Below are 27515 nucleotides of genomic sequence, written 5' to 3' on the forward strand. Positions count from 1 at the left end.
CAGGCTCAGCTTAAATCTTCTTGATAATAGAAAAGTTATAATAAATATTATGTGAATATAATTTAACCATGTATGTGGGGTGATATTGCCGTTGAATAGCGCGCAATCTAATCAATTCATTCATTTATTTTGCATTTTGTGCAATCCAATTTACTGCGCTTTGATTTACGCGAATACACGTAGGTGTGAATGTGTTAGCGCATGTGAGTGTATTCGTAGTTTCACGTGATTGTCAACAACTCAGCGGTGGGTCGCTTTTTGTCGCTTCAATTTTTATGCTACGCTGCAATAATATTTTTTTCATGCCGTTTGACTTTTTCCCACTTTCGTCACACATATATTTACATTTACATACATAGCTACTTGATTTGTTATAGTTTTACCATTCTTATTGCTGCTGTAAATAGAGACATGAGTACATGTAATAATACCTTGTAGGAAAAACTACCATATTTCTTTCGTTATAGGTGTATTCTCGACGAGGTATAGACGAGTTATTGATTTGTTATCGAAGTGTTGCAAATTTGCGATAACAAAAATTATCAACGAGTAACTGATTTTTTATCGACAAATTATAGTAGGTTTGTTATATATTTATTATCGAAGAGCTATCGCATTGTTCAAAAAGTTAGCGATGTTATCAAAAGTTACCGAAACCTACGAACAAGTTATCGAGTTGCTACTACAAAGATAAGATATCCATTTATAATCGAAAAGTTATCGAATATTTATCGAAAATTTATCGATATGCCAACAAAAAATTATCAACTTGTATTCAGAGAGTTGCACATTTGTTATCGGCGTGTTATTAATTTATTATTGAAAAATCGCCAAGTTGTTATCGAAAATATATCTATTTGTTATCTAAAATGTATCGATTTTTTATTTGTTATCGGAGTGTTACTAATTAGGTTAGGTTAGGTTGAACTGGCCTGTCCATGAGGACCTCACATAGACTGAAGGAGTCCGTAGTGTTACCAGAAGTTTGTTTTAACGACCAAACTGAAAAACTCTATCAAAAAACATTTGCCTCTTGGCAAATACTGGAAGCTTTCTAAGACCTATGCCACTTGATGCTTCTTGATCGGACAGCTGTATCACTGCTAATAGCTGGTGTCTTAGCTTGGTTAATGCAGGCCACGAGCACAAACCATGCTCGATCGTTTCCTCCTCCAACCCTCACTTCCTACGTCTGCTATCACTGACCAAGCCTAAATTAAAGGCATGTGATGCCAGAAGGCAGTGTCCAGTCAGAATACCCGTCATCAGTCTACAGTCTTCCCTTCTCAATGATAGAAGCAACTTCGTTAGTCTCAGGTTGTAAGACCTACACATAATCTACAACATTTTACAGCCCCGCACTTGAACCCACGCCTTTCCCGCTTGGTCGATCAGGTGCACCTCTCGCCTTCGCTTAATCTTGCCCAGTCTAATTGGGACATCTACGGGGTAAGCTTCAAAGGGATGCGCCCTTTTTAGCTAGTTCATCCACTTTTTAACCCCATTCCATTCCGATATGCCCTGGGATCCAATATAGATGTATGCTTCTCCCTGTCCCAATTCTTTACAGAGAATGCTTACACTCTTTCACACTTTTAGATGCTATGCGAGATTACTGCGAGATAACACGTTTGCAGTTTAATCAGTTCGTTAGCAGCGTGTCATCGATATGTGGTATGACCCATAAAACTTCAATATTAAATCGATGACACATTTGTACCTCGTCGATAACAATCCTATGAGAAAGCAATAAAAAGCCCATTACTCGGCGACAGCAAGCCGATAACAAACCGACAACTCGTTGATGATTTGGCTTTCCATACCAAGCCAGCGGTCGCCATGGTGTGGTAGCAACGTGTTCCGCCTACCATACTGAAGGACCCGGGTTCAAGCCCCAGATTAAGCAACATCAAAGAAAAAAGCTTTTTCAATAAGAAAAATGTTTTTATAAGCGGGGTCGCCCTTTGGCAGTGCAAGATACAAATTGGAGGAAAAGCTCGGCCTAAGTCTCTTTGGTGGTTAATCACGCCAAGTAGTTATTTTTTTTGTTTAATATAGGCATTGATTCCAAAAATAAACTGTCCAACTTTTCCACAAAAACTTGTTGAGACTTCGGATAAACGTCATAATTTTCCTATTGGGTATTCATCAATATACGAACTTCCCATATATTCCCATGTAGTGAATAATGCAGGTTGAAAATACCTTTTGACATGCCGCCACATTACCAATTTCAATTTTATTACTGTTATGCTTTTTATTTACTGCACCTTCCTATTCTGCTCAGGTTTATGTTTGTTGTACTTTTATCAAAGTCAGCAAAGCTTTAATGTTGAAATGGCGCTAATTTTAATAACTTTAATTTTACGGTAAGGACGAAGACTCCCGTGCAGTGCTTTGCATAATAAAATGACAAATTATTGCACGACAATAAAGATCTCACATATACTGCTTGTGCGCCCATACTCCTCACTTTTGTTTCGATCTATGGAAGATAGATTGATCAATGCTTACGTGCTTTTCTGCATCCGAGATGCCATACACATACAAGAAATTTGACATGTGCGAAGTAGGCGGAAGGGAATGGAAGTGGGGTGGGAGTTTGAATGGGACTGTGAGTAAGATTGGAAGTGCGAGTTAGAGTTTGAGTGAGGCTGAGAGTGGGAGTTTGAGTGAGGTTGGAAGTGGGAGTGAGAGTTTGAATATGAGAGGCAGGAGTGGGTGTGTCAGAGGAACTGGGAGTGGACGTCTGAGTGAGAGTTTGCGTGTGCGAAGGAGTAGGATAAGGAGGGGCAGTGGGAGTTGGAACGGGCGTGGGAGTGAGAAGTAAGAGGAGCTTAAGGAGATAAGGGGAATAAGCGAAGGGCAAGAATTTGAAAAAGAAATAAAAAATAGAAGAGATGAGTATGGGATAGAGAGTAGTAGCGAGAAGGGAAGGCCAATATTTTAATGCAGGCACACCGATTTTTGGTTAGGAAAACGTCTGTAGGGTACGCTACTACTTAATATACTTACACTTTCTATTTGAGGTATTCTCGCGACTTCGTCATATTCCTTGGGCTGTGAATTTTAGAGGCGATCAAAGTAAACTGAGGTCTTACTATGGGACAATCACATCAGCGATAAGATTTTGCCCTGCAGCGGGGTCTCTGGACACAACTTACGAATTGGGCACGGCCGTACACTGCTCAATGTTATTGGCTTCTATGTCACAACAACTTATACTATCCTCTTTCCTTTTTCACTCACAGAACTAAAATGGCTTGCAGTGTGAAATCAGTAGTCTTTGTAACACTGCCGGCCACGTTCATATCTATGAGTCTTCGAGCTTATCTACGGTGTTTTAATATGAGACATTCATTATGCAGGATGCATGTAAGGTATAACTGTATACAAATAGCATCCAAAGCGGGGCATTTTCCGATAGCAAGGAGGCTCGGTCCAATCGGTCACTATATAAAATGGGCCATACATTTGACGAGTCGATGTAGCGTTTATCTGATTTGGGTGCCGGGGCAGTGCCGCCGACTTAGCACGACGTGAATCGGCTCCTGATGTCGTAGGAGAGAAGGAGGTCTTTGCACCTCTGGGACTTGTCAATGGTCTTATGCCATCTTGGTCTTATCTCATCTCAATCTCTTAGCAAAGCTAACAAAAAGTGGAAGCAACTGCAGTTCGCTAGAGTTTAAAAGGGCATTTGGAAATAATAAGTAAGTTGAAAAGCTACCTTTAGCCTCTTTTAAGATAAATAAAAGACTTGTATTCAAATTACGCAGTTGAGTTACCCACCGTCTACTAGATGATTAGGGCGCACGCAGCACGGATGTGATTAGAACACAATACCTCATGTCGCGATTTCATTCTTCCAGGAGTGGAGCAGCTCCCCACTGTAGCCACCCGTGCGACTGTCCAGCGCATTATCGAAGTAGAATAAAGGTTATTAGAAAACTTTTTTGAGATCCTCTCAGAACTCAAATATGCTATACCTGATAATCTTTTTAACTGTAGGAGCTCAACAAGATGAGTATACATAGTGCGACAAGATTCCCGCCGCTGATTTTGAATACTCTTTGATCTTCTTACAAGAGTTTTTCATTACATAACCCACAAGCTGTAGTATCGAGCGCTATTAGCGCTATTTGGAGTCAAACAAGATTCATCACACCGACCAATCGAGTAGATTACAAATTTAAAAATTTCATAGATCTAGGCCGAGGAGTCATCTCTCTGCTGCTGAGATTGTAGTCGCTCTGCTTTTAAAGCTGTCATCTTTGTCCTCTCACACACTTTTAAAGCCACTGTATTAACATTTGACATAAATTTAGTTTACCCCACGAGCTCACTAGACCTTTGAACAGCTACATGAACCAACTTACATCTATCATCTGCTGCGTGTAGCATATTTACAAGCGTGAACAGTGATGGAAACTTTGATCATCCGCCACCTTCACCTGGTCGCTGTGGTTACGCATTCAACCATTGAATAATTTCTTTATTATTCCTTTTTTGCATATTTTCTTATTTTATTTTATGTAACTTTGATGGACAACAAATAATAAAGCAGGTAGAAAATTGTAAAAGAATTGCAACAAAAAAAAATTATAATAAATAAAAAAAAAAAAAGCGAAAAGAATTTACAATAAAATGAATGGATGAGTGACCATGTAAACCATGAGGCGGCTTGTATAGAGGGGAGGGGGAGCATGCATGATATACAAAGTGTGTATGTAGGTAAGTAGGATTTTGCCATTATACAAGCACTTGCTGGACATTTGCATATTTATGACTACACACAACTACTTATAAACATATTTAACGTGATTATTAGGGTGGGTCAAATAACAGGAAGATTTAAAAAAATTAGGTTTGTAATTCTATGTTCCAAAGTTTGTTCAAAACTTTCAAGGGTTCAAAGAAGTTCTGAAAATTTTTAAAAATTTGTTTCGAAAAGTCTAATCTAAATAGCACAGTTCTGTGCTTCATACCATTTTTGGAAATCCTTTTTCGAAAACCCTAATTTAAGCAGGTAAAAATGTGCTAACACCTTTCAAGAGTTTAAAATTTTTAGCATATTTCTGACTTAACATTATAAATCTACGCTCCAAATTGTATTAGTCTCTTTTAAAAGTTTAAAAAAGTTTCAAATTAAAATTTTTTTTTTTGTTTTGTTTTGAAAATTTAAAGTTTTCTTTATATTTTTTAAAATTTCAAATAAAATTCCTAAATTTTTCACACATTATTTTAATTAAACTTCTAATCTGCATTTCAAACTGAGTTCATATGTTTTAGAATTTCAAAAAATTTCAATTTTTTTTCAAAATTGTAATGTAAGCTGTATTATTTCATATGTTCCAAATCTCATTAATATTCTTAAAAGTAAAAAAATAGTAATTTTTCGAAAAGTTTTTGTCTAGGTTGAATTAATGTGCGTTCAAAACATTATTTATATCTTTTGAGAGTTCAAAAAAGTTTCGAAAATTAAAAAAAAAGTTTGGAAATTTTGGCTTCGAAAATTCAAGTTTAAGCAGCAAAAATTCGCGTTCAAAAATATACTGATACTTGAAAGATCTGCCATCCCAATTTTGTAAGTTTCCTTTAAGAGAGTTAAATAAAGCAAGTTTTCAAAATTCTCCAAATTGTGTTGTTTTAAAAATTTAAATTTTTGTTTATATATAATTATAATAATATAATTTTAAATTCAAAAAAATGCTCGAAAGTTGCGCTAAATAATTTTTTTTTTCGAAAATTCTAATCCGCGTTCCAATTTTTGTTCTATATTTTGAGAATTCAAAAAAGCTTGGGATATTTTTTTTGGCTTTTCAAAAAAAAAAAAATTCTAATGTAAGCAATAAACGTAAAAACTGTCCTTATATTAATAGTCAGACAATTTTTGCCTTCAAAAATTTCAAAATTTTTTTAAAATTATTTTTATTAAATTTGAGAGTTTAAAAACTTTTTGAAAATCAAATTTTTTTTTCAAAATTCTTATTTGTGGAGTGTAAATATAGATTCTAAATTTTGTTAAATTTTTTAAAAAAAGTTGCGAAATAAAAAAAAAAAAAAATTAAATATTATTTTCTAATCTAGTCTAAGCAGTATAGGTCTATGTTCCATACTGTGTTCATATCTTGCAAGAGTTGAAAAATTTAAAAAATTTTTAATTATAAATCAAAAACACAAAAAAGTTTTGTGGCCGACTAATTTCTAGCCCAACTATATGTAGCTTAGGAAAATTTTATATCATTAAACCGAAAAAAAATTAGGCAGCTCACAAGGTCTCCTATTTGTCGTATGTTTTATGCTTACATCAAATTTTAAATTGGACACCATAGAAACAATACAAATACAAATTTTCCCAATTGTGGCCCGCCTTAGTGTGATATAAATATTCCATTCTTATGTTCGTTCATTCTCATTCAGTATATTTGAGTGTATGAATTATTTGTACTTTGGCCAAGTCTTCAATACGGTTGCATTCCTACCATTTCTCTTAACATTTTTTCGACTCCAGAATTCCTTTTTAAAAATTTTTTTTAAATACCCGTTTTATTTGAACAATTTCAGTTCTGCTTTACATTTGCATTGCCCCCACATACATAAGTTTCTTTGACTACGTTTTCGTAGGGCTCTTTCTCTTTTACATACATATGTATATAATAATGTTGATTTATTTTGTGTCTCTAACTCTTGACCAACAGCAACATTGTTGTTATACTATTTATACCCAGCTGCAACCACTACTTAGTGCATAGGATGTGCGGCGCAAGCATTAAAGGATTGAGATAGACTTACGCTTCAATATATCAAAATTGTTAGTATCAGTGCTCTTCAAGAGGTGATTATGTTGTCATGGAGGCGTGCTGTTGCCTCTTCTATGAATAGTCGTGGTAAACATATCTCTCGAAACCTTCAGAGCAAAATAAAAGAGGGCAACCTTTCATTCTACGATCCCTTCCTAAAAGGTTAACATACCTTTTATAGATTCAATTGAGATCTAGTGCATCCATATCCAGCCAGTCTGCGTCCATATGTACTCAGTTGTTTTCTACATTCATTCTGGATCTAGTATTTTGGTCTAACTTCAGCTTTTGTACTTGCATATAGTTGCTAATTTATTGAATAACCCTTGTGCACCTTCCGTTGTCTTGGCTGCCTTAACCCACCTCATTTATTCATACATTCTGCAGAAGCTGTCAGGATGAGGATGAAGACGAGTCGATCTTCCGCTTTCTCTGCCGATGTCCGACGCTTCATAGAAGAAGGCACAGATTTTTGGGCTTATGGTTCTTCGATAGCCAGAGGCAGGGAAAGCAAGTGGTTCATTGAGGACGCACGCCCTCTTAACATAACCTAACCTACGTACTCTATTCCTTATTTACAGAACAGACAGCGCAGGAGTCTCATACCCGAGGAGTGTACCTCTGAACAGATTCAATACGAGCTTCCGCTCTATTTTGCGTCGTGCTCCTTTTAGTTTTCTATACAAATTGGCGGGCCGGTACCACCCTTTTATGCCGACTCTGAATGGCAGAAATAACTGCCAAGGGGCGACCCCTTTTTTGTAATTGAAAAAGTTTTTTTTTTAATTTTTGATGAAACTTTGCCCGGAGTTCAACTACTCAGCAGCCTCGGTGTGGTTAGTGGAGCACGCTACCATCACACCGCAAACTAACATGGGTCTGATGACAGTGGTGTACAACTCTAGCTTAATGTGTGACCTTAAATCCCACGTTTTGTCCGCGGCTGCTGTACAGGTGTAGAGAGCAGCTTTTCTGGATCTGTCCTCGACATGCATGATGAAGTACAATTTACTGTCTTAAATAACTCCGAAGTTAACTTCTTGTGATAGTTCAAGCCCTACCGCTATTTTGAGGCCGCTTCGACGGCACCAGCCTTCTACGAAGTTTAATTTACATTAACTATAGTGTCATATGGAATAGCCATCTTTCATACCATGAGTAATAGTACAGGCGATCCGGTATACGGAAAACTGTGCGTATCTTGATAGGTTAGATCTTAGCGGGTAGCCAATGGAAAAAAGAGGGAAGCCCTGCCGTCGAGAGTCTCACTGTGAGGCTTGCATATCCCGATCGATGCATAAAACATTTCTTCCTTCCACGAAACTAAAAAAAATAGCAGAACCGCTTACATACAAAGAATGTGTTTTCTGTAGTATACATATTCCAAGAGAATATAAAGGATTCTGTCTACATAAACTCCCCATAAGTTATCACATTTACCGTTCACACTAGCGTGCGTTACCAAGTCGTTTTGAAGACGCATATTTTACTGGCGTCGATGTTGTTGCTATAAGACGTTTTAAAAAACTAACCAGTACTTATGTTGCAGCTTATTTACAAAAGATTGCGGATCTTTTCGCTTATGCTATTAAGGCTTTATGATTTTATGTTATTTTTGTTGTTGTTGCAATTACTTCCATTTTATTGTCGTCGTTGGATAGCGCAGCCACTGCATTTTCTGGAAAATTTTGTAATTTATGCAAGACACCTCCGTCACACAAGCGCTTAGGCACCGTAGCAAATGTGCAACAAAAACAACAACAAATATGTGACAAACCACAAAAAATTGCACTAACAGAAACAACTACAACTATAACACTAACATCAGCTTGCCAACAAACGTTTTCTATCTCCTCTGCAGTCACTGACTTCACCAAAATAATGAAAGGCGCGACAAGTTTTTCATTAAAATCCACCGCCTTTTCAGTCTCCACATTCGGCGTCGCCATTGCTAGTGTTTTATTTCAACTTCAACTTCTTATTTTACTAACGTGCTCGTATTCATCGAGTGTTTACTTAGATACAGGACGTAGTGGGGTGGCCTTATTATAAAGATGGTACACCCTTCGTCTTTTATATTAAAGCATTATCTTTAACAGCTAACTGGGTACACCGCCTCGAACTAAAGCTCACAGCGATGAGCTGAGAGTCATGCTTCCCTCATGCGACGCTCTTAGAACAACACCTGCCTTGGCATCGAATGTAATGCTGAACATACATCCAGTACATATTGTGGGAAAGGCGACCGCGGCCCGGTCGTTGGTCTGGCCTCTAGCCTTCTGACCAGGTTCGATTTTATCCCTGAGAGGACGGACTATTATGTGCCGATAACTGCTTCCTGTGCAACCTTCACCCCAGTCATTCTGCCGAGAAAGGAATGAGGAAGGGAAATCATCTGAGGTGGGGGAGCAGTTAACTTAAGAATGGGTCGCAGTTGGACGGTAAGTTTGGTGGGGGAGTCTTTTTTCAAGAGCTAAATGTAAGCCGTAAATTTAAATTGGCTAATTACGGCAAAGTATTCCAAGCGAATTAAGGCTGCGGTGGATGAAATGCTATTCGGTGCTACTACGGTTAGGGAACTTAAGATCTACACTGATAGCCAAGTAGCTATTAAGGCCTTCAGTTCAACTGTAGTGCGATCTAGGGTGATCTGCGAGTGCCTGATTTCGCTTGCGATTGCATCGAATTATTTTATGATAAAGCCATAGCCGAGCCATAGTGATGTTCCGGCCGACTGTCAGCGGATCTCTTAGCCCACATCGGTACAATTGAATCAATGGTCATTGGGGTTTTGACAGGGCAATCCATGCGGTACATACCAATATACAGGAAATTTCAAACTGCTGCAGCTGTATGAAGGATGATGAGATGGAATCATAGAGTCACTTTAAGCTTCATTGCCCAGCTTTTGCCAGAAATAGGCGAACATATTTCGGTCGCTGCTTACTTGGATCTTCAGAGATTTACACAAGGTTGAGATCAGTCTCATTAGAAACTATATCGTTGCTTCACAACAATTCTCTAAGTAGCTACGGCTACGTCACTGTTATTTTATGTGGTATCACAATGGGCCTTCATGTTATCCAAGTGAGCTTTCCCCTACCAGGGCAGCTATCACCTATCCTAACCCAACCTAACATAGGAGTAGGATTTATAAACATATCGGTTTGCGGCAAAAAGACGGCGGTAAAAACGGAACTTAACTTTTTTCCCTTAAAACAAGGACTCAACGATTTAAGCAATAAAACAGGGACTCATCTTTTATTCCCATTAGAAGAAGACATACATTCAGATCATTTAATTAAAAGTGGACACATCATGCTATTCAACTAAGGGGGAGGGAGGATGCGCGTGCATATTAACTTTTATTGAGTGCCACCTTTTTCCATGCGTAAAGGATTACGATAAAGTTTTGAAGGATATGGAAGTGTATATTTTTAAACCATTTTGGGGCTACTTCGGCACCATTTCGTGAACATTTCGAGATGACTTCAGAATCATTTCGAGACTATATCGAAACCAGTTTGGAACAATTTCTCTAGAACTTCCGGTTTATTTTAGTTATCATTTCGGGACTATTTCAAACCCAATTCGGCACAGTTAAAGGCTTTCTTCAGAATCATTTGGAGACTAATTCGAGGGCAATTCGGAACAAATTTTAGGAACGCTTCGGGATTATTTAAGGTATCATATCACAAAAAGTTCAAAATCATTTCGAGATTATTTCGCCACAATTTGGTATAGTTCAAGCATCCTTCTGGGTACACTGTGGGACTATATTTGGAGTAATTTCGAAACTATTTCAGCACCAATTCGGTGGAATTTCAATTTTGGTACCGATATAGTCACGAAATAATCTTGAAGTCTTCCCGAAACTTTGACGAAACCGTGCCGAAGTAGTCTCAAAATAGTTTAAGAATATACGATATAGTTACATTGCCTTCAAAATTTTATCGAAGTCCGTTCATATGGATTGAAAAACTTAAAAAACAGCATTCTGAAATAGGGCGTTATTTTAAATTTTTCTGGGATGGGGCGTTTTCAAAAAGGCAGCCGAGATAGGATGAAATTTCAGCAGTCAATTTATAGAATTTTTAAACATTTTGGTTTTGTTACAAAACAATTTTAAGATCAAAATGAAAACGAAAAAAAAAAAATAAAAAACGGTATGGAAAATTGAGATGTTTCCAACTTAATGCAAGAAAGTTGAAAAATTGCTTAAAGCGAAGCATGGTTTAAAATTGAGCAACAGATTTTTTATCGTGTAAAAAATATTTGCTGTGAAGTTAAAGGAGCGAGGGGCATAAATTGCACTTGCGTTGACGTAGACGTCCATTTAAAAAAAAAAATATCGGCCCAGACAGGCCATTGTTTGCATTCTTCGCTTTCATAATTTTTTAAATATTTTATAAATACTAATACTAATGTAAATATGATGTTTTTATTGCGCGCTTGTATGTGTTGGTGCCTTTTAAACGCAGACATAAAGAAAATGGGCGAAAAGGATATGCAAAAAGCGTTGGTTTGACACATTCATAATGATATTTTGTTAGTGCAGGATTATTATTTACTTATTTTATTATTACATCTGTTTTTCACTTTATTCCGTTCACAAATTTGTTTCTCATTTTAATTTACGGAGTGTAAAATCCGCGTAATTAAGAAATGCCAAAGCGAAAGCGCCAAGTATGAAAGGATGATAAAAGAATTATATTAAATTTATTGAATATTCACTTTTTGCTGTATTTTAATGATTTATGTATATAATTTCGAAGAGATTTCTATTGTGACTAACAATCCTTAAATACACGGAGAGCTGCTTATCAAAGAGGATGAAATAGAGTAGAGTTAGATCTTGGAAGGTTATGATTGAAACAGAATCAATTCGAATTGAAGACATTAGCTGTGTTGGTTTTACACGTATATACATTAGGGTGTCCCTTATTTTCCAAAGTGTTCCGATTCTCGATCTCACCCCCAGAAGTATGCGAATAGCCTAAAAACTAGAATATACAAAGTTTTAGGTCAATCAAAAAAGGGTTAGAGGTGGCGCAAAGAGTTTAAAGTCCCGAAAAATTACGAATTTTTACAATTTCTTAAATTTGGTCAACCATACTTCATTTGTTATGGGCAAAAGGTAATTTACCGTTTTATTAGTAAGTTCTAGAGATATTTGACTTTCAAATAAATCTAAAACAAAAAAATTGGTCAAATAATAATAAAGTTATAAAATAAATTATGCCTTAAACACGGTGTCATTACTTCAAGAATATGTATATAATGAGTATATGTAAATGAGTTAGTTTAAATTTTTTTTATTATAAATTTGTTTGAAAATACATTTTTAAAACGTATACATTTATCTTGTGAAACTTTAGCTGACACGCACATATATAATATAATATTATTTCCTAGGATCTAATTAATGATGATTTATTATGTGATTCAAATTGATTTTTGTAATCAGTTACAACTTGTAAAAAATATTGTTTTTCTTGTTCGTCATTTGTAAGTATTATATTATATTCTTCCATAAGCTTTACTCCCCGTTATGCTGTGTCGTTAACTACTTTTATATTTATAACAATACCCGTAGCTTTTTTTAGGTTCCTGCATCCCCCCAGTATAGTGGATCTACCTCCAGAAATTGAGATGATGTCCCAAGGCCACCAAAAAAATCAATTGTATTTCCTGTTACAAAATCGTGTAGTTCTTTTTCTATGAATTTATTGATTTCACTGGGCCTTAGGTGTAACCTCTTTAAATTTTCTGTTTTCTTGTCGCAGTTGTCTATGCTTTTGGTTTTTTTCACAATCTTTTTCTTCATGGTACAAGAGACGTCATCATCGAACAATGCCAATGCAATACATTCTTCAGACATGTACCAAAGGTGGTTACAAAACTTTTTTATTGCAATGTCAGATATTTTTTTATTAACATTTCTGTATTTATAAATTTATTTAATAAAAGATAAGTCTTGAAGAGGTGCGCTATGAGGATTGGTACAGTAAAACCAAAGCTTAACATAGAATTGCTCCTTCTAAACAAGAGAATCATTACCTCTGAGCTGGGCAGCTCATCGTTAATAAGGTATACCAACAGAGGAACTCCCCAGGGGGGGGGGCGTTCTTTCTCCTCTACGGAACCTGACGGTGAACGCTCTGTTATCTATACTACAGCTCACCGGATGCCAAGTCATTGCATATGCCGACGACATAGCCTTGATAGTTACCGGCAAACACCTTCCGGTGCTTGGCGAACTCTTGCAAAATGCTCTTAATCTAACAAACACTTGGCCTATGCAATGCGGACTCAGCATCAGCAGTGAAAAAAGATGGTGCTTTTTACCCGCAAACGCAGTATACCGGAATTTACCCTCCCGTCCCTAAACGGGAAGGAAATCAAACTCTCTACCGAGGTTAAATATCTCGGAGTTATTCTAGACAGGAAGCTTGTCTGGAAGCGAAATGTGGGGGAACGATACAGGAAAGCCACAATGGCTCTCTACGCTTGTAAGTTGGCAGGCAATCGGAAAAAGGTGGGGTCTCCAGCCACGCATAGTCCATTGGATCTATACGGCAGTGGTGAGACCCATACTCTTCTAAGCCATCACCGTATGGTGGACGGCACTCGATATCGAATCTAACAAGAGTAAAGTAACGAGAGTGCAGAGGATGGCGGCAATGCTCGCCAGCGGTGCCTTTCCCTCCACTCCCACCAAAGCTCTTGAAACCATATTATTCCTTCTCCCAACTGATCTTTATGGTAGATACTGTGCCTCCTGCAACGCGGCAAGGCTCAACGCTATCGAACCATGGAGGGACTGCAGGTTCGGTCACACCGGGATACTGAAGCAAGTCCCCGAAACCTTCTTGAAATTGGACCATACAACATCGACCCCTTGCTGGGACAACAAATTTTCCACAAGAATCCCAGAGAGGAACGAGTGGGCAAACGGCGTGGAGCCGGCATCACACGAAATCTCGGTTTTTACAGATGGCTCTAAACTAAACAACAGAGTCGGCAGCGGAATATTCTCGGAGAAGCTCAACACTTGCAAATACCACCTGCGATCTCTTTTCACGGATCAGGCAAACGCCAGGTGGGCGAGGGAACCTACATGTAGTATATCCAAGCAAATCTGGCCTAAGCTGGATGAAAAGAGATCGCGATCGGTGATATTGTTAAACCGTATCTCTATAAGCCCACTAGTGGGCCTTCTTACAGGTCACTGTCTCATGGGCACTCACGGCGCCTATATGGGCCTGCAGAAAAATGTCTTCTGCCGCAGCTGTAGGGACGAGGAGGAGATAGAAAGCGTTGAGCACTATCTGTGCCACTGTCCCGCACTGTCAAAAACCAGGCACCAATGCCTCCACAGACACTCTTTTGGGTGCCTTGCGGAGCTTGAATCTATAAACCCAAACGACATCTTGCGTTTCGTTAGGCAAACGCGCTGGGGTCTAAACTTTCTTCTTCTTCGAAGGTAGGGTAACAGGAAATAGGGGCCCCCCGCGTGGTAGCACAACGGGCCACAACGGCCTACGTGAGTCTCCGCTCGGCCAGCGGAGGCAGCCACTCTTAACCTAACCTAACCTAACATAGAATTGTATAATAAACGCGCATATACTTGCTATCGAATTCTCTTCATACTCCGTTAGTTTAAACTGTTCACGAAATAAATAGATTTTTAAGCAATACAATGCCATAGACATCCACCGAGCATGATGAGTGGGCTTTGGTACACGAAACTTTATGCCATCACTTGCTCCTAGACATAAAGACGTTAATTCCAATAATTCCCTATAGTCATTTCTTACTATTTTCTTTTTCAACTATTCCTTAGAGGGTTTTTTAAAATACTATCTTTGCTATCGCTTAAAAGTAATTTCAATTCGTTATTTTGTAGCAAATCTTTAAAACTATTTTTGTCGATGTTTTTGCAATTTTCTCCTTTTATAATGCCTGTTTTAAACAGTTCATACAACGTATCAGCTACTTCCGAGCCTGTTGCAGCATATAATTTTGGAGCTCCTATTAACTGTTCGCCATTCCTGTAAGTAACAACAACTGGAAGTCGTTTCACCTTTTCACGACCTCTTACTTCTGGAAGTGGTTTTCGAACCCAATGCAAAGTGCCGCAATTTATCTATTTAAAAAAAAACTACTATTCAAAATTTTGTTCATTCAAGAGCAGTATAGTTTTAATAAGAAAACGTCAAAGAAATTTTATGTAGTTTTTTGCAAGTTTAAAATGTATATTTTCATTTCTTCATACTTTTTTTTTGACATATTTGTTGCAAGAACAAGTTGCAGTGCAGGCTTAAATTTATTGTGGCATCACGCATTTCGAAAGAAAATTTATAAAAAAATATATGTGTATACTTTTTTAAATAAATAAACTTCAAGTTTGGCTTCAAGGGATATATGTATTTGTGTATAAAAAAGTTTATTTGAGCGGTTTTTACATGAATACAACGATTCATTGATAAACACATTTGCACAGACTTAATTTACTTTTCATATTTGTTTGTCAAAAGCAATATATATTTTGCCCTGTAAATCTGTTATTGATCGACCGATTTTGAAGATTGTGGCCATTTTAGAAAAGTAAGAAAATACAGATCTTATTACGGTATGGAAAAGCAGTATGGAATATGGAAGCCTGAAACACGAAATTGTAAAAATTCGTAATTTTTCAGGATTTCAAGCTCTTTGCGCCACCTCAAATCTTTGTTGATTGGCGTAAAACTTTGTATATATTCATCTTTGAGCTATCCGCATATTTTTAGGGGGTGAGATCAAGAATCCAAACACCTTTTTTTTCCCCTCCATACAACGAAGGGCCACCCTAATATACATATGCACTTAAACTTTATGTGGACTGCTTAATGTGTAACTTTATCTAAACTTATGGAATTGTTGTGCAGATAGTTAGTACTGCAGTATGCATTATACTTAGTTGCGCCTGAAATGTAACTTGATTAGAAGTATACTAAAAATGTAGAGAAAAAGAGCACAAATGAAAGACGATGAAGCCTTTGGTTCCTTCGATGCCACTTTGGTGGCTGGTGAAGCATCCTTAGATTTTTTTCATAGCATTTTTTTCGATGGCAATGAAGCCAAAATATCTGTGAGAAACTAGTTTGTGCTTTGCCTTTTGGGCATGACTGTTCATAATGCATAAGAAAAACTACTAAGAAACTGAAGAAATGCATTGTTTATCTTTAACAGCTGTTTCTCGCAATTTCTTTTTTGAGTCATAAGCCACCTTTTCATAGACCAGGTCACATATATGTAGGAAAAAACACGGCTATTAAACGAATGTAGAGCGATTTATTTGAATGTTTGTACACATGCAGCTTTTTGCTACTAAAATTTTGATTTTTTTGTTAAGCGGGGAGTACCCTTTATTACAAATCACAAAAGAGGTAATCAGAAGCAAAAAAAATGATCCTAGTTGATATGCATATCGTTTAAAAGGTGGTCGTAATCTATTCTTATTAGATATGCAACTGACAACTGGTTTGAAACCAACAAAGTTATAGGCTCGTAATAGTCCAGAAGAAGGAATAACCGGGTTTTTACCCGTAACTCACGATTTTGGAGGTATTCCGTCTTGTATGAAGTAATTTTAAGATCTTCACGATCTACTAGGAAAATGGTATCACTTCAAGGTATTTTTTTGTGTCACATAGTGTTATCGGCTTATAATCGATATCGAAATTTTATCGTCGAGTTATCGAATTGGCATCGGCTAACTATCGACAACTCATCGGCTGCGTGGTTTATTATCGGCTTGCTAGTCTGTGGACAACAAATGTGTTTTCGATTTTACTGTAAAGTTTATACGATATCTGTTTCATAAAAAACGGATGAGTCCTCGTTGACAAATCGGTAACGAACCTTGATACTTCAATAATTGGAAACTTTCCGATGGGAATTAATTTTCGATAGCAAATCGATAACTTTTCTATAGTTTTCCGCTAACAAATGGATAACATGCTGTTAACAAATAAGTATCACTCCGATAACAGCCCAATAACTGTTTGATAATGAGTCAATAAATTTTGGTGCGCAAATCGATAGCTTTTAGATAAATAATATATAACACATCGACAACACTTCAGTAATCAGTATCTAGGTGCTTCTTCTGGCTTTGTACTACATATCACAAGGAGTTTAAGAGTCACGTCACCTAGGAAGGACAGTCTTGCCTTGTAAGAGCGATGTATTTGAAGGTAATGTGAACCGGAATTTCATCCTACAGCTTAAAAAAGATTTTTGTATCGGAGAGATTTAACCTACTGAGCTGATACCGTATACTGTAGTGTTCCGCAAAGTACCCAGTTAGAGTTCGCAGACCCTCTCTGTTTAAATTAGTAGGTTTAACTGATATTCATGTTGTTGTTGTTATAGCGATATCAAAATTATAACAACTCCTTTTCTTTCCTAATCTTGAATTGCCTTGCCTCGTCTTGCCTTGATTTGCTGTCTGATTTCGCTCAACTGCATCACCTATATTGTTCCCACATTGTACTTCACTCTTCACATTCTATATTCCCTCATACAGAACTCCAATCTCACACGCTAAGCCTACATTTACCCTGTAGCACATCATTTCCAAACATTTCGCTTGCGCTTACACTTACATACATTATAAATTCCCCCATACCCTGAGCAAAAAAAAAAAAATGTTACTCAGGGTGCGATGTACCTAATTTCATCCTCTGGTCCTATTTTTCTGATGTACTGGCCTCACATAGACCACACTGCGAAATAATATTTCTGCCGTTTAGCATGCAACCACCAACCAACTGTTTAGACGATTCAATGTGAGATCAATCAAACGCACGGCGTATGCCAATGATATTTCAGTCATTATAAGTGGCAAAAACATGCTAACGATCGACTCTCTGACGTATCAAGCGCAGCGGGACATAAATGTCTGCGAATATGACGTTGGTTTAACGGCCAACGCGAAAAAGATGGACTACCAAAATAATTAAAAATTCGCTGACCCTCAAAAAATCTCAGGGTACTCAGTCCAAGCACTACCGAGTATTCAAGGTTCGGTTCCAAGGCAACTAAGGGGTCTGCTAGTGTCTAAATCTGTTTTCGAATCCATTTTCGTAGCTTACCACTTTTATATTTTTAGTGAACCACAATAGCATCCCAGACACCCTGTAGACGCGCATACCACCATACGTAAAGTACAACAAGTGCATTTATTTTATATAAATATTTTTGGCATTCATATGCAACAAGCTGTGGCAGTTATTGCTGATTGTTATGAAGAGAAAAGATTGCAGTAATAAGAAAAAAATATTCAGCATACTTTATTTGAATTAAATGTGTAAAAAAAAAGAGGCAACTGCATACAGAACACACCCCACGGGCAGGCAAACACATACAAACATATTTTAGCCATAAGAGTGGGGTTGAAGTAAAAAATATATCTGCAATATGCATGAAATTGTTGAGTAGCCTTGCTTGCCTACCTACACACATACATACATACAGGTATATGCATATGTATTGGGCAGTCGGTTGGTTGGTTGCAACAAATCAAGTTAATTAAGATTTTTCACATTTCACTGCGAACGCAATGTAACGCATTCCAATCTGCAAAATCAAACTCGCCACTATCAGCCAAACGGTATGAGGATGCGCGCTGCTCTCCGCCATGATGCAGGATGACCAAATCTGCCGAACAACAGACCAAACGAGCAGTCGTAATGAAAAACTGAATAACTGCACGCATCAATTACGGGAATACAAATGCAAATATGTAACAGAAAAGCTTCAATCGCGTGAAAAATTCTCGCACGCCTGTATGGTCAGTATGTAAATATGTTAACAACACGCTCATATCCTAGCAATGCCACAATGCACAAAATGGATATTAATACCATTTACAGAAATATTTGCATTCTTTTCATATATATTTTTTTTTATAATAATTTTTCAGCTTTTATATGATTTTACATTCAACAATTCGACGTTCGCTTATAATAGTACAATACTCACACACTCATGCATACTTACAAAATACTCGCAAATTTTGCAAATTTTTTTGTCTTGATTAATAAATTAACTCTTGTAAATTTTTTTCATTACATTTATCATTTAAAATATGCATTCAGTTGAGTATTTGTTAATAAAGTTGCGCGTTTTCTGGCCATAATCAAAGAAGTAAGCCAACATTAACTGAGCTTACTTCAGTGGCCACAAGCAATAACAGCCCCAGTCCTATAATTTTTTAATGTGACTTAAGAGTTTATTACTTACGATGACAGAATAAAATTAAAAAAAAAACGCTTCTGTATGGTTTTATAATTTTGGATAAAAGTTAAAAAATATCTAAAAATAAATCCGAAAAATAAAATTAAAATGCGCCATCTCCAATTGTAAATGAGAAAGCGTCATTTGGAAATGAGAATAGTACTTTAAAATGAGAAAGCGTCATTTGAAAATGAGAATAGTTACTTGAAAATGAGAAAGTGTAATTTGAAAATAAGATTTGTAAATTCTAAATGAGATTAGTCAGTTGTAAATTAGAAGGCGTCAAATTTAAATACGAAAGCTTTATATGGAATTGAGAACGGTCAATTGCGAAATGCGAAAGCATCACTTCGATATGAGAATAGTCATTTACATATAACGATTTTGCATTTACAATTGACTATTCTCATTTACAAGTGACTATTCTCAATTACAATTTACGCCTTTGAACTTTCATTTAAAAGTGATTTTTCTCATTTCCATATGACGCATTCCCTTTTACAATTGACTAGTATTATTTCCAAAAGACGCTTTCGCATTTACAATTCACTGTTCTTATTTGCAACTCACTATTCTCAATTACAAATGAAGAATTCGCATTTTCGCTTGATGCTTTCTCATTTAACGGCGACTATTCTCATTTCAATATGATAATTTCGCATTTACATTTGACTATTCACATTTATATTTGACGCCTTCGAAATTACATCTGACGCTTTCTAATTTTCAAATGGCGTATTCTCATTTACAAGAGACTATTCAAATTTCCATGTGACGCTTTCGCATTTGCAATTGACTCATCTCATTTCCAAATGACGATTTCGCATTTACAACTCACTATTCTCATTTACAACTGACTATTCTCATTTAAAAGTGGCTATTCGAATTTCCATGTTACGCTTTCTCATTTACAACTGACCATTCTCAATTACAATTGACGCTTTCGAAATTTCATTTACAGTTTTCTCATTTATTTACAAGTGACTATTCTAATATCGAAGAGACGCTTTCGCATTTGCAATTGACTATTCCCATTTCCATATGAGGCGTTCGCATTTATATCTGACGCTTTCTCATTTACAACTGGAAATGGTGTAGATTTTTTGTTGTTCAACAAAACATTTTCCGTCATCCCTTGTCAAATCGCCGTGGCTCCTGCAAATGCTGCTAAAAGGGATCCCTATTCGCTCAGGGTGCAGGCCAAATGGCCAGTAGCCCGTGATTGTGGGATTGATCATAAAGATTTCTTTCCTTGATTTATTTAGTAGGTCCTCTGTTCTCCTACTGTCGTAAATCGGTCAGGTTTGCTTGTTTATATTGCAGGTGTCCGAAGAGAACCAGTTGGAGACTGCTAACTCCTTGAATCTGCTACATATATTCCTTTTGATTGGTGTAAGTGGGTGATGCATCCCGACCGTCTCTAAAGCCTCCATCAGCGCACCGCCCTTGCAAGTTCTTCTACCTTCTCGTTGCGCCCTCTATATTCCTGTGATCAGGTACCCATATAAGGATTATGTTTGACGGCATTAGACGAAGTTAAGCGCCATGAGCGCTGCTTAGCTATCTGAGTAAATGCCACCCCACGCCCTCAACCAAGTGCTCCGAAAGGAGCGTAGACGCCCTCTCTATACAGAGAGCTTGGAAGATACTAGCAAAATTAGGTAGACGGACTGACAGCGACACCTTAAGATGTTCGCAGAATACACCCGCTCCCACCACGCAGTCTATTTTGGAACCGTGGGTGTATATTGAAATTGCATGCTTGCTTTACAGCCTGTCGACCGTCCAGCCTCTTTTTGGTGGGAATTTAACCTTTCAAAGCTTAGTGATGACGTATGATAAACAGATGACAGAACCACACCGAGAAACCTCCCGAAGATGCTACTGTAGCCATACTGCCTCCAATTCCAACAATTAGACTCACCAAGTATAACTGCCGAATTTGCTGTAGATTCTCGTATGTGAAGGTCCAGACGTAGCTGACCTAGGCACACGTTTAGTGCGTCAATTGTACACGACCTTAGTGCACCTGCTACCTTCCGAGAAGTTAAGACAAATTCGGACTTATTATCGTTTATCAAATATATTTAAAGATCTAAATTTGACTAAATTAAAAAAAAAATTTAGATATTATAAAGTTTAATAAAATAAAATTTATTTACTTCGTATGTCAGTAAACCATTCCAAGTTTGATTTTTTTATCTTAGTCAAAAGTTAAAACTGCCTTTTAAACTTTAAATTGGGCATACATTTTAATAACATGCCATGCATACGGTACCTACTGCAACCATAATGCTCGAGAGCTAAGGTCACATCCATGGCGCGGAGCTGATCCGCAATGCTAAGAGCATAATTAATCCGTTGGATATTATTATTATTATTATCATCATTTTCTTCTTATAGTTATTAGGAGGCTCCCAGTAAGTTTTGGAGAGTTTTATTGCTGTTGATGGTCTTCTGTTGGACATTGATCAACTATGTTCCGGAAAACAGCACCATTAAGGTTTTAGCGAGACCACTTCGGGAGCGATTGGACATTTCCAATATCCTCTTTTGGTGAAGACCTTGTGGTCGCCAGAGCTCCGCCTGCTTAATAAACAGGATTTGCTTACCCAAAGTGTAGAGTGTAGGAGACAGGACATATAAGCGTCCATGCTCAACCCAACTCTTCCATATGTCCTGTTTCCTACTGTCTGGGTAACACTATCTGCTCATTAAGCTTCCAGGTGTATGAAGCCTTGCCTTATGCCTAAAAGATGTGAGCTTTCGTTGGGCTCCCTTCGAGGTCATATATACGTGCGAGGATGGAAACTGACGAGATCTGAAGATGGACAAATTTGTTTAAGGATATAAAGGAAGTAAGTAATCGGAACTAAAGATTTTTCAAATAAAGAGCATTAAAGAATATTTTATGAGGGAGTGGGCCATAGTTCTATAGGTGGACGCCATTTAGGGATATAGCCATAAACGTGGATCAGGGTTGACTCTAGAATGTGTTTGTACGATATGGGTGTCAAATTAAAGGTATTAATGAGGGTTTTAAAAGGGAGTGGTGGTTGTTGTATAGGTGGTCGCCTCTTCGAGATATCGCCATAAAGGTGGACCAGGGGTGACTCTAGACTTTATTAGTACGATATGGGTATCAAACGAAAGGAGTTAATGAGTATTTTAAAAGGGAGTGGGCCTTAGTTCTATAGGTGTTCGCCTTTTCGAGATATCGCCATAAAGATGGACCAGGGGTGACTCTAGACTTTGTTAGTACGATATGGGTATCAAATCAAAGGTGGTAATGAGTATTTTTAAAAGGGAGTGGGCCTTCGTTCAATAGGTGTTCGCCTTTTCGAGATATCGCCATAAAGGTGGACCAGGGGTGACTTTAGAATTTGTTTGTACAATATGGGCATCAAACGAATGGTGTTAATGAGTATTTTAAAAGGGAGTAATCCTTAGTTCGAGATATCGCCACAAAGGTGGAACAGGGGTGAACCTAGAATTTGTTTGTACAATATGGGCATCAAACGAATGGTGTTAATGAGTATTTTAAAAGGGAGTAATCCTTAGTTCGAGATATCGCCACAAAGGTGGAACAGGGGTGAACCTAGAATTTGTTTGTACAATATGGGCATCAAACGAATGGTGTTAATGAGTATTTTAAAAGGGAGTGGGCCTTAGTTCTAAAGGTGGATACCGTTTCGAAATATCGCAATAAAGGTGGACCAGGGTTGACTCTAGAATGTGTTTTTACGATATGGGTATCAAATTAAAGGTATTAATGAGGGTTTTAAAAGGGAGTGGTGGTTGTTGTATAGGTGGTCGCCTCTTCGAGATATCGCCATAAAAGTGGACCAGGGGTGACTCTAGAATGCGTGTGTACGATATGGGTATCAAATGAAAGGTGTTAATGAGTATTTTAAAAGGGAGTAATCCTTAGTTCTATAGGTGGACGCCGTTTCGAGATATCGCCATAAATGTGGGCCAGGGGTGACTCTAGAATTCGTTTGTGCAATATGGGTGTCAAACGAAAGGAGTTAATGAGTATTTTAAAAGGGAGTGGGCCTTCGTTCTATAGGTGTTCGCCTTTTCGAGATATCGCCATAAAGGTGGACCAGGGGTGAATCTAGACTTTGTGAGTACGATATGGGTATCAAATGAAAGGTGTTAATGAGTATTTTTAAAAGGGAGTGGGCCTTAGTTCTATAGGTGTTCGCCTTTTCGAGATATCGCCATAAAGGTGGACCAGGGGTGACTCTAGACTTTGTTAGTACGATATGGGTATCAAATGAAAGGTGTTAATGAGTATTTTTAAAAGGGAGTGGGCCTTCGTTCTATAGGTGTTCGCCTTTTCGAGATATCGCCATAAAGGTGGACCAGGGGTGAATCTAGACTTTGTTAGTACGATATGGGTATCAAATGAAAGGTGTTAATGAGTATTTTTAAAAGGGAGTGGGCCTTAGTTCTATAGGTGTTCGCCTTTTCGAGATATCGCCATAAAGGTGGACCAGGGGTGACTTTAGAATATGTTTGTACGATATGGGTATCAAATGAAAGGTGCTAATGAGTTTTTAAAAGGGAGAGGGCCTTAGTTCTATAGGTGGACGCCGTTTCGAAATATCGCCATAAAGGTGGACCAGGGGTGACTCTAGAATGTGTTTATACGATATGGGTATCAAATTAAAGGTATTAACGAGGGTTTTAAAAGGGAGTGGTGGTTGTTGTATAGGTGGTCGCATTTTCGAAATATCGCCATAAAGGTGGACCAGGGGTGACTCTAGAATTTGTTTGTACAATATGGGTATCAAAAGAAAGGTGTTAATGAGTATTTTAAAAGGGAGTAATCCTTAGTTCCATAGGAGGACGCCGTTTCGAGATATCGCCATAAGGGTGGGCCAGGGGTGACTCTAGAATTCGTTTGTGCAATATGGGTATCAAACGAAAGGAGTTAATGAGTATTTTAAAAGGGAGTGGGCCTTAGTTCCTTACGTGGACGCCTTTTCGAGATATCGCCATAAAGGTGGACCACGGGTGACTATAGAATGAGTTTGTACGATATGGGTATCAAATTAAAGGTATTAATGAGAGTTTTAAAAGGGAGTGGTGGTAGTTGTATATGTGAAGGCGTTTTCCAGATATCGACCAAAATGTGGACCAGGGTGACCCAGAACATCATCTGTTGGATACCGCAAATTTATTTATATATGTAATACCTGCCAAGATTTTAAGGGTTTTTTATTTCGCCCTGCAGAACTTTTTCATTTTCTTCTACTTAATATGGTAGGTGTCACAACCATTTTATAAAGTTTTTTCTAAAGTTATATTTCGCTTCAATAAAACAATCCAATTACCTTACCATGTTTCATCCCTTTTTTCGTATTTGGTATAGAATTATGGTATTTTTTTCATTTTTCGTAATTTTTGATATCGAAAAAGTGGGCGTGGTCATAGTCGGATTTCGTTCATTTTTCATACCAAGATAAAGTGAGTTCAAGTAAGCACGTGACCTAAGTTCATTAAAGATATGTCGATTTTTGCTCAAGTTATCGTGTTAACGGCCATACGGAAGGACAGACGGACGACTGTGTATAAAAACTGGGCGTGGCATCAACCGATTTTGCCCACTTTCACAGAAAAGAGTTAACGTCATAAAATCTATGCCCCTACCAAATTTCAAAAGGATTGGTTAATTTTGTTCGACTTATGGCGTTAAAAGTATCCTAGACAAATTAAATGAAAAAGGGCGGAGCCACGCCCATTTTGAAATTTTCTTTTATTTTTGTATTTTTGTTGCACTATAGCATTACTGGAGTTGAATGTTGACATAATTTACTTATATACTGTAAAGATATTAAATTTTTTGTGAAAATTTTACTTTAAAAAAAAATTTTTTTTAAAAGTGGGCGTGGTCCTTCTCCGATTTTGCTAATTTTTATTAAGCGTACATATAGTAATAGGAGTAACGTTCCTGCCAAATTTCATCATGATATCTTGAACGACTGCGAAATTACAGCTTGCAAAAATTTTAAATTACCTTCTTTTAAAAGTGGGCGGTGCCACGCCCATTGTCCAAAATTTTACTAATTTTCTATTCTGCGTCATAAGTTCAACTCATCTACCAAGTTTCGTCGCTTTATCTCTCTTTTGTAATGAATTATCGCAATTTTTCGGTTTTTCGAAATTTTCGATATCGAAAAAGTGGGCGTGCTTATAGTCCGATATCGTTCGTTTTAAATAGCGATCTGAGATGAGTGCTCAGGAACCTACATACCAAATTTCATCAAGATACCTCAAAATTTACTCAAGTTATCGTGTTAACGGACGGACGGACGGACGGACGGACATGGCTCAATCAAATTTTTTTTCGATCCTGATTATTTTGATATATGGAAGTCTATATCTATCTCGATTCCTTTAGATATGTACAACCAACCGTTATCCAATCAAACTTAATATACTCTGTGAGCTCTGCTCAACTGAGTATAAAAAAAATAAATTAATAAGGATAAAGAGATTCGCAGGATACTGCCTTTCCAACAGAGGAATGACAATAAAGAAGAATAAAAATGACAGTGAAGCAAGAATATGAAATACTGATAAATGAACAAACATAGTGATCTACTGAAAAGAAATAAACAACGAAGAGACTAGACAAAAAAAGCAGTATTTTAAATCCAGCAGCGTAATAAAGGGAAAATCAGCATAAAAGCAATGCAACCCGATGAAATAAAGCGAAATTCCACGCAGTCGATTTGTTTCAATCAATGCACAAAGTTGAAATGTTCACATCTGACACCGAATATGTATGTGTGTGTGTAATAGTTGCATGTGCATTTACCTATGTGTATTTGAGGCAACAAAGAAAAGAGAGAAGGATTTTGATTAAGGGAGGCAGTAAACAGATAGGCAATAGAACCTTTGTTTTGGGCCTTGATATACAAAAGCTCACCGTCGCAACTGAACATTATGTTCACATGTATGTAAGCTACATAAATGTAAGAGACAGCATATGTGAATAACGACAAGCAGGCATTGAGTAGCTTTAGCAATTACACTGGCGGCAACATCTCAATGCCAATTCAATGCAAATAAAATTGTAAATATTCAGCACTCACTTAAGTGAAATAGTAAAAATGTAACAGCTTAAATTGAGAGTAAAATGGCAAGCTACAGCGGCTGTACATGGCGTATGAGCAACGGAAAATATGTTTATCATAGATGTAAAGTGTGTTACCTCAATAGTAACGGTGTCTTACAAGATATGAAAGGAATGAAGCCTGCAAGGTCGTACGACTTTTACTACAGTGCCAATGTTAAGAAAGAGAAGGGCAGCTGCTACTTTGGAATTGTGGTTGGAAGAAGACTTTGCATCAAGTGGCGTCTTTCGCAAGCGTCTCATTCGTTGAAGGGTTTTCGACAGCACTTTAATACCGCCCATGTATTAATGCAGGAAAAGAACTACTTCTAGGCAACTTAGAAATAACATCGAACGTGCGCTGAAATCAAAGTATGCGTGGTAAATTGAAATTTTCGATATGCAAGGAAGGAGTTTTTGTTCCCGCTTTCGAAAATTGTAGTCTCCATGATTTAGCTTTCTTCAGTTGTAAGATCTAGCAAGCTATCCGGCAGGCAGTTTGAGCCTTAAGATGTAACCAAGCACTGTTGAGGTTTTAATCAGACTTTCCGCTGCCTACGGGGAAACTAAGCGACATCGTAAAGTGCATTTGAATGTAAATGTTACCAAAGGGAAAACGCACGCTTTCAATACATGCTCAACTGCAGATGATGAATCCGATACAGCGCTCCGTGGCAAGCAAATTGTTTTAACTATGACAAAGTAAGAATGGGAATAACCTATTGGAATGTACAGGGACTGACTTGGTAAAGGCATACAACCTACAATAGTCGGACGAGTACGTACCTATAGATTTGAAATTTCTACAGAAACAGTGCGATCCCGAAAAACGAGAAACGTGAAGGCCAATATCAAGACTATAGAGATGAGAGTGGGAAAGAGAGAGAGAGATAGAGATAAATAGAGAGAGACAAAGAGAGGGAGAGGAAGGTAAAGGGGAGATAGGAGACAGATTGAAAAGGTGTGTGTGAGATGGAGATGGATACTAAGCGGTTGTAATCCAGCTATATATGGAATTGGTAAAGGAAATGGATAGGGGGGCAGAGATTGAGGTGGGGATGGAGATGGAAATGGAGGTAGAAATAAACCAATTGCATGAAGGTCTAGATGGAGATAGAAATGGAGAGCCGGATGTAGGTGGAGGTAAAAATCGTGATCGAGAAGATGTAAACAAAAAAGTAGTTGGTGATGAAAGCGGAAGGGGAGGGGAATGTAGAAATTAGAATAGAGGTGTGAATAAATGTGTAGATAGAAACGAAGGCGAGGACTTGGATGTTGGAGCGGCAGTTGGTGACGGTAATAAA

At 37.5% G+C, this 27515-nt stretch overlaps 1 protein-coding gene across 14 annotated transcripts in view; it reads left to right on the plus strand.

Annotated features, from left to right (window-relative positions):
* sd (TEA domain transcription factor 1 homolog scalloped) overlaps positions 1–27515 on the plus strand; it is a 486093-nt gene that overhangs the window by 132197 nt on the left and 326381 nt on the right. The window lies entirely within an intron of this gene.

This window comes from Eurosta solidaginis, chromosome 4 (assembly GCF_040869045.1).
Source record: "Eurosta solidaginis isolate ZX-2024a chromosome 4, ASM4086904v1, whole genome shotgun sequence".
Lineage (NCBI taxonomy): Eukaryota > Metazoa > Arthropoda > Insecta > Diptera > Tephritidae > Eurosta > Eurosta solidaginis.